The following is an 8,382-nucleotide window of genomic DNA, read 5'->3' as shown; positions in this document are numbered from 1 at the left end:
CAACAAACATGTATGTGCTTCCATCTGTCAGCACCAAAGTTTGCAAAATACTTGGGGTCTGTGAAGACCCCGCATAACTAACGCAAGATTAAGGTGTGCTGAGGGAGGGTGGGAAGTGTGTAGAGTGATCAGATTCAGGGTAAGCCTTAACCTATATGTGTGATTTTTGCTGTTACTGTGAGGATCCCTACAGGCTATCTCTCTGCTGCCACTGAATCAGGGAGTGGAGGAACCAGATCCACCTGAATCACTAGGAAGACCTTATGAATTTTTTACCCTTGGTAATGGAGCCCATGTGATAGTGTATCACAGACAAAAGACAGTGGGGTGAACTAGTTGGTTCACAATCAGGCAAGATGACAAGCACTCACCAATGCTTAGATTTCCAAAGCCAATACATGGTCTGCCTTGTTGTGGCTAGGCTTGTCATTTGCCATGCCTCCATTTAATGAAAAGGCTCATCAATCCTTGTCTTCTGAATCCTCGAGTGGTAAGGTGTCATAGAACATATAGTGTTACACTGTACATTTGCAATTCGTAGATAGTTTGGGCAACTGTTTGGTCAGAGTGCCAATAACTGAAGGGGTGTTGCACCCCCCCCCTTCTTTCTGATGCTTGAGTGATCTCCTGAGCAAAGATCATAACTCTTATCATAGTAGTGGAAACTCAACAAAACATGCCACAGGATCCTCCAGAAAGTAAAGGCTTTGCTGTGGATGAAATCCTCCAGTTTTATGCCAGGGTTTATGTTCCACACAAGTGTGTTGGTGTCTAAGTAGTGGCAGAACAAAAACTTTTAGTATTTGCTTGCAAATTGTATTTGAACGATGGTTCTAGTAAATTCTGTCAAGAAGTGTTTTTGCAAGCCTGAAAAATCAGTTGAGTCTCCCTACTCACAGGTTACAGCACATTACTGTACTGTAGCTTTGAGAAGAAAGCTGACAGAAGTGACCCACGTGGCTGCTATGGTAATGACACACGTGCTTGAGGTTACCTGTCAGTTTACTAGTGTATTTTGCTATTTGTTTAAGTTGCATGATTACATGTAGGAAAATATGCATTTACAGTTATGTGTGTGACGTGTGACACTCATATGTGAAACTTTACATAATGTTATTTATATGTGTTGTTTAAAACACAGTTAATCAAATATGGAGAACATAACTAGAGGGCAACCTATGTCGGAGAATACGAGGGTATTGAGATAAAGTATGAAGTTAATTGCAAATAACTGAAAAACAGCAAGACTGGTGGATTCATTTTGGCACTTTAACATTCCACAGATACTGAGTTTTGCCAGAAAAACGAAAATAGTCTCCCAATATGTGCATTTGGACATGGTTTGAACCATATTTTGAAGCTGTTGGAAAGTCGTGTTTTACATTCTTGGCCAAAATGTTTTCATATTTTGTAACAAATAAGATCATTATTATTAAGATGGAATACAAATACCGTTAACGCTGTCAAACTGAGAAATACATATTACATTAAACATCTACATATCTACAGCAAACACTTTTATCAGACACCTATAGAAAGATGTATAATTCAGCAATTCACTTACCACAACAAAACCTTACACAAACATCTATAATGACAAAATATAACATCAAATTATTTTAAATTGCACCTGTAATCTCGTATCAGTTAATATTAAACATTCAATACTTGGTTGGTCCTCTTTGTACTCTGATAACCTCTGCAAGGCGACGTGGCATGCTGTCTATGAGATTATTGATGTAATCCATCGTGATTTCATCCCAATCTGTCACTACAAAATGCTGCAACTCACCTACAGTAGCTGGTTTATAATCGTAATTAGCAATTTACCTGCTCAGTTCTGCCCAACAGTTCTCAATGGGATTGCGACCTTTGCTAGCCATGGCAGTCTTGTAACATTCTCCTTGTTGAGATAATCCTGTACAATATGCGTACTGTGGGCAGTGGCATTATCATCCAAGAACACAAAGGTATTTCCAAATCTTGCCTTAGCATATTGCAGAAATATCGTCTCCATGTGATGCCTGTAGGAGGCACCATTAACGTTTCCCTGGATGTCAGGTTTTATAGGGCCGTGATTCTTTACATTAGGTGTCTGTGACTTGTTGACAATAAATTTCAACAATACATAAATGGCACACAGTCCACTGTTTTAAAATAATATATTAAAAATAGTCAAACATATATACAAATGTATGTTACACACGTAGTCACCACAGTTGAATCCAGAGCTTTACATAATTCTCTTTTTCGTCAAAAGTCTGCACAGATTGGTTCAGTTACTTTAGAACTCTATTGACAAGACAAATTATTTTTCTCTACTCTGTTATTACAATACAATCAGTAATAAGTTCTCTTACATTACCCCATTGGTTACCATAGTCGTATCCAGAGCTTTAAATAATTCTCATTTACATCAAAGTCCACACAGTCTGGTTCAGTTACTTTAAAAAACAATTGGCAAGACGAATTATTCCTTTCTACTCTGTTATTACAATACAAACTGCGATTATTACACTTTAAATGTCGCCACTATACACTATGGCTAAACTCACGATCACTCAACCTATATATATTTATATATATTATTACTTAACGTTTTGGCACGTATATATAGATATATATATACTCTCTCCGCAACAATCTAGAACTTTCTACAAACTACTAGATATTATGTGATGTGACAATACTCGATTAAAGCAACGAGAAAAATTCAGAAGATTCGAGTACCATGACGTAAATTCGCCACAAATGAACTACACAACAAATGGTTCGTAAACAGTTATGTATGCAAACTTGAAATAACTATTGCTTCTGAAAATAACTTACTTTAAAATTGGCATAAACTAAGTATACTCTTATGATAAACTTAAAATGAACAGTCGTGTATAACTAACACTGGAGGATATGAAGAGTAGTTTTCCACCATGATGAATAGCTGCCCAGACATGAACTGCACCACTTCCTGTGTGTTCCTTGTGAGAAAGACAGTCTTCCCTCATCTGTTCTCCAGGCAAACAACAAACAAGAAACCTACTATCAGATTTATCAAGCCAGAAACAAGACTCATTTGAAAAGATGACATGTCATCAGTGTCCTAACTATAAGTTGACATGCTGTCTTGCCCAAGTACCATGATTATAGTGGTGAATTTTGGTTAATATTGGTTTCCAGATAGCTCTTCTTGCAAAATAACCTTGTTTGGTCAGTCTCCTGTTCACTGTTCTTCTGGATACCCTGGAATGAATGTGTTCATACCATTCCTGTTATAAGGTGTTGCAAAACATCTTTCAACCTGGACATGTTAAACTGATCATACTGTTCTGGTAATGTATATTTGCTTCATACCATTTCTGGACAGTTGAACGAGTTGACACCTTATAACTTCTGGCACATAGCGAGGCATAACTCTACACCAAGTACAAATAAATTGTCCGAACAAAGTGTTAATCTGTTTCGAAAAAGATTATACCAAAAGCACACCTTTTTATATAAAACAGGCATGTTTGTGTGTTTTGATGAACAAATACAGACCAGAATAACAACTCATACATGTTTATTTGATCATATGCTACCTTCTCTGTTACTACTCAGGTATTTACTCATTAACTATTACATGCATGTAGACAAGAACACCCATATACAACAGTATGCAAACATTTTGGCCAAGACTGTAGTTTCCAAATACCGGAAAACAAATGGCGATGTGAAATTGTCTGTGAAACGTGAAATTTTAGAATAGTATGTCTGAGCATGATGAATATAAACTCGAGGCAACCAAGTCTTTTGTTATGCAAAAATATGTTGAAATATTTTAAGAAATCTGGTCATATTATCAAACTAAGTCAGTACAAGCTCAGTTCTGTATGAAACGTTAGGCTGCATTGCCTGGTGCAAGGGAACAGCACCTTTTGAGAGGTGTCTATTCTTAACTTATATGAAGTTTGCCGCTGATAAAAGTTGATATGGAGGAGATAAGAAATTCTCATGGGTGTAATAATCAGATTGACGTCTGCGTGGGATTCAATTCATATTGGCCACTAGTGTGATCCCAAATTTCTTTTCTACTTGACACGAACTCTATTAGTTAACAACTAGAAAGTAGAGAAAGTAATGTGGTGGGGTGCCAGATAGCTGCAGACAATCAGTGAGGCTGCACCAACTTCTCAGGCAGCTAAGGTTATAGTTCAATACATGTTGAGCTCGACTCCACATTTTAATTTTGATTTTTCACTTTCTCCTGAAGAGTATTCCAGGATAATATTTATTTTTTGTATTTAGGGCAGTATTGCTTTGACACATAATCTTGCCCAAGTTTATCTGACTAGCTGGAGTTTGACCCTGCATTTTCAATCATGACTTATTTAAGATCAAGATCTTAACCCTACTGGCTATCTTCATTCTTTATACTAGCCAATGGTGTTTTTAGTATTCACTGTTGCAGATACTTCCCCAGAGTTTCTGAAATGGAAGGAACTCGTAGTAAGTATTTTTTTATTATTTAACTAACTTTAGAAGTACTACACACTTTCCCACGCTGCTTTCTATGTCTGTGATTGGACCTGCTTTCAAGTTCTCGGAGCCAATGGATAAAAATACACTGTGGAAGATGAATCAAATAGAAGTAGTAACTATGGGTCTGGCCCTCCAGACTCCAGAGTGTCCCAAGTCACTGCCAGCCACTTCACCATTGACCACTCTCAATATCTGGCGGTAAGAAGCCAGAGAAAATAAGTTTGCATAAGCCCACTGCATTCAATGTGCCAGTCTCTCTGCTGCCTACCACTATAGTGCCCCATGCTGACATGAAAGAGATGCCACAAAATCTCAAAAAGAATAAAAAATGGCACAAGTTGGAGAAAGCAACTGAAATTTCCCATTGATTGATTTTTTTTGAAATAAGTTTGCACAACTTCAACAGAATCATAAGATCCAGCACCCCAGTAGAGACTTCCCACTATCAAAATCAGGGAACATAAAACTCACCTCTGACATGATCACTCCTTCTGTCACCTCCACTCCGTTAATGACAGCACCGATGAAGCTTACTTCCAAAGGGCATCCGCCACTGTGGCAACAGCGACGAGGGTATGACCAGTTGTGGCAACAGTGGTCACCAGGGATGGCACCGAAACGTCAGCGTCGACCAATCCACCTGTCTTAGCTCCTGAAGAGATGTCAGAGACGGTAGAGCTTCCAAAAAAACCACCAACCAAGATATGCAAGTGACTTATGCTGCAATTGGTCATTATTTTAAAGTCAAGATTAGACACCCAAGGCACTTTATAATCATGAGAAAACTGTTAAAATAACGATAAACAACAGCATAATAGGAGAAGGAGGTGCATCAACTCCAGGAGGATCTGATGCGAGCTCAGAAAGCTCTTGCAATAGCAAAGAAGATTATCCACCAGATCCCCATGATGCATTAAAAACCCAGAGCTGTATTGGAGGACTTGCTGTCGGAGATATCTTAGGTAACTCATCCTCTTCACATAAGCTGTAAATAGTTTGTTAATTATTGTTTACCCATGTGTGTGTATTATTTTATTTGTATATTTAATGTTTAGGGACTACTTTTTTCTATGTTTAGTTCAGTGTATGTGTGTACATAGAGAGTTGGTTCTTTAAGGGTTATAATTCACGTGTTCCGTACTGCAGTGTTAAAGAGTCTTATTTTCAGGTGCGCTATTTTTGATGAAGGTTTTTTTTTGTTTCATATATAATGGTATTGTTGTTATTAAAAGATCAGTTATCATATGTATCTTTGTAAAAGAATTTCTGATGTAATCATCATATTATAATTTTGCTTGTCAGTAGGCATTCTCAGCATGTGCAGTAATAATTTTACCCATGAAAAATAGTGCAGGTGTATTATGCACTTGACCACAACCAGCCTGCCTGCGGCAGGGACCAGCTAAGCTTAGTGAGCAGGTCACTAGAACTGCTCTACAAATGAAAGAATAAAACAAAAGGCGGCCGTGAATATACTTTACTAACCATTTTGTACAATAGCGTGAAAGGCTTAAAGTTATCAAAAATGTCTGACGTTAGATCGTAGAATAACGTTTTAAACTTAATTATCGATAGTATTAAGTACGGTAAAGTTTAGTCCAACTGAACTAAAGAAAAAACGTAGACGGGTTACAGTGCTAATGTATCTCTATCGAATATAGGTCGTACATGATAAAACCTTAACTAATTTTAGGCCTAAGACAAGTGTACTGACACATTTCGGTGTATATGATTATAATTCGTTTGTACCATTCTAGAAATATTCTATTTAAAGAAGTACTGTTCCAATAAAGATACTAATTTGGCACCATACGATCTGTGGGTCTCTGCTAGTTTATACTATTCTCCTTATTAAGGGGTTTAATTTTCAAATGTAGTGTCATAGTTAAAGTGCAGTTCAATGTGCAATTTTATCTGTGTTACAGAATTTTTGGTACTGATTCCTCGTATGAGTAAAAAGTGAAAATATAAACTGTTATAAAATCCCTCTTAAAGGGGATGGATAAGCTTTGTAATGCATGTAGTGTTGTGTCAATGTGTTTTGTAGTGTTTCGTTGTTAAGTATTATTGGGCAAGTGGGTTTTTAAGTAAACTAGTTTGATATCTTGAGAGATTTACAAGTAGACTTTAATTGGTTTGTTAATTTTCCGTAGAAATTCTTTCCGAGAAACTTCAGCGATACAAGTCCTTTCTTAAATAAAACTAGTTTATTCCTTTCTCAACTCAACTTTGCAATACACTTAATTTCCACAATCACTTTAACTCAAACACACGCTAGAATTCACAATGATTCACGCACTTTACTTAGGGTCACTACCGCGTTCAACTCAATTGTCCGTCTCTGTCTGTTTGCAATTCTGAATGCAAGTCTCCTTCTTCTGGCATGCTTATATACAATAAAAGTGTGCACGTAGCACGAACTAGCCTCTTCGCGAATCTTCCAGACACTCATCACGTGTTACCAGCGTCACGTGACTTCCGCTGTCGTAACACTGCCCCTTCCTTAGTATTGTTCGTCACGAACAATAGCCACTTAAATTAAACCAATAGATAATTAACAATAACTTAATTAAATGTACAGAATTTACAAGCACAAAATTAAAATTCAACAAAGTCTCTCAATTTTACGGGACGTATTTTCTTCCGTACTGGTTTCCATCTCGTTGGCTTGTGCTTCATGTGGAGTTCATCTGCTCCATCAGGAAATGTCCTATTATCGGTAATAGTCCTATCAATTGTAGTAACTTCATCAAGAGCTTCCCTATTTCTCTTCTCAAAACCGAGTAGAGTTTCTTCTTCGACAGTGGCTTTTTCAGGTGACACGTCTTCAGCGGCGTCTTTTGCTCCATTTTTCACTTTGTTCCAACTGAAATGTTCTGGACCTTGATAACACCAAAGCCTGTTGGCATGCATCACCTTTGGCTTACCTCGCCGACCACATTTTATTCAAAAAGTCACGTTTGAGAGACGATCCACTATGTCATATGGGCCTTCCCATGGAGAAGACAACTTAGGAGACTTCCCTTTGGTCTTCCTGGGATTATACAACCATACCTTGTTTCCTGGTACAAAGCTGACTTCAGTAGATTTCTTATCATAACATATCTTCATGTAATCAGCAGACGTTTTCAAGTTTGAACGCACTTGATGGTGAATATAATCCATCCTTTCCAATAATACTTTCACAAACTCTGACACATTTTCAGGCAACTCTTCATAAGGTGGGCGTCCTGTTAACAGATCCACTGGCAACCGAAGTTCCCGACCAAACATCAACTTGCTGGAGTGTATCCAGTGGTTTCATGCTCTGCTGCCCTATAGGCCATTAACAGTGGAGGGAGTAAGACATCCCAGTCATATTGGCGGCTATTACAAAACTTGGCCAATTCCTGTCCCAGTGTCTAGTTGTATATTTCTACCATCCCATCAGACTGTGGGAGAAGTGGCGTTGTCCTGGTCTTTCTAATGCCAAACATCTCGCAGCATTCATGGCACACAGCTGATTCAAAGTTATGGCTTTGATCAGAATGCAGTTCGTATGGCATGTCAAACCTGAAGAAAAAATCTCTAATAGCCGAAGCTACAGTTGTAGCTTCCTGATTTAGTATTGCATATGCCTCAGGTCACTTGGTGAAATAATCCATCAGCACACAAATGTACTTGTTTCCAGCACGAGTTTGGCTACTCTTTCCATTCGTGTGCCAACTTGATATAACTTCATTGGAGCACGTCCTTTATGCTTGGGTCCCCTTTTATCACAGCATGTACTGCATGTCCTGCACCATTCTTCCACATCTTGCCTCATACCTATCCAGTAAAATCTCTGTCGTAGGTGAATCAATGTCTTCTTAACGCCGGGTGGTCCCC

The 8,382-nt window shown here is 38.1% G+C and overlaps 1 long non-coding RNA gene across 1 annotated transcript in view; it reads right to left on the bottom strand.

The window, feature by feature from the left end:
* Positions 1-2,203: 2,203 nt before the first annotated feature.
* The window catches only part of LOC111089019, a 13,515-nt gene continuing 7,336 nt past the window's right edge, over positions 2,204-8,382 (bottom strand). Inside the window, exon 3 of the long non-coding RNA XR_002613390.1 lies at positions 2,204-2,290. This is a non-coding gene — a long non-coding RNA (uncharacterized LOC111089019). The remainder of the gene's footprint in view (positions 2,291-8,382) is intronic.

This window comes from Limulus polyphemus, unplaced genomic scaffold (genome assembly GCF_000517525.1).
Source record: "Limulus polyphemus unplaced genomic scaffold, Limulus_polyphemus-2.1.2 Scaffold5016, whole genome shotgun sequence".
NCBI lineage: Eukaryota > Metazoa > Arthropoda > Merostomata > Xiphosura > Limulidae > Limulus > Limulus polyphemus.
Note: the sequence above shows the minus strand (reverse complement) of the source record. Positions and strands in the feature narration are given on the sequence as shown.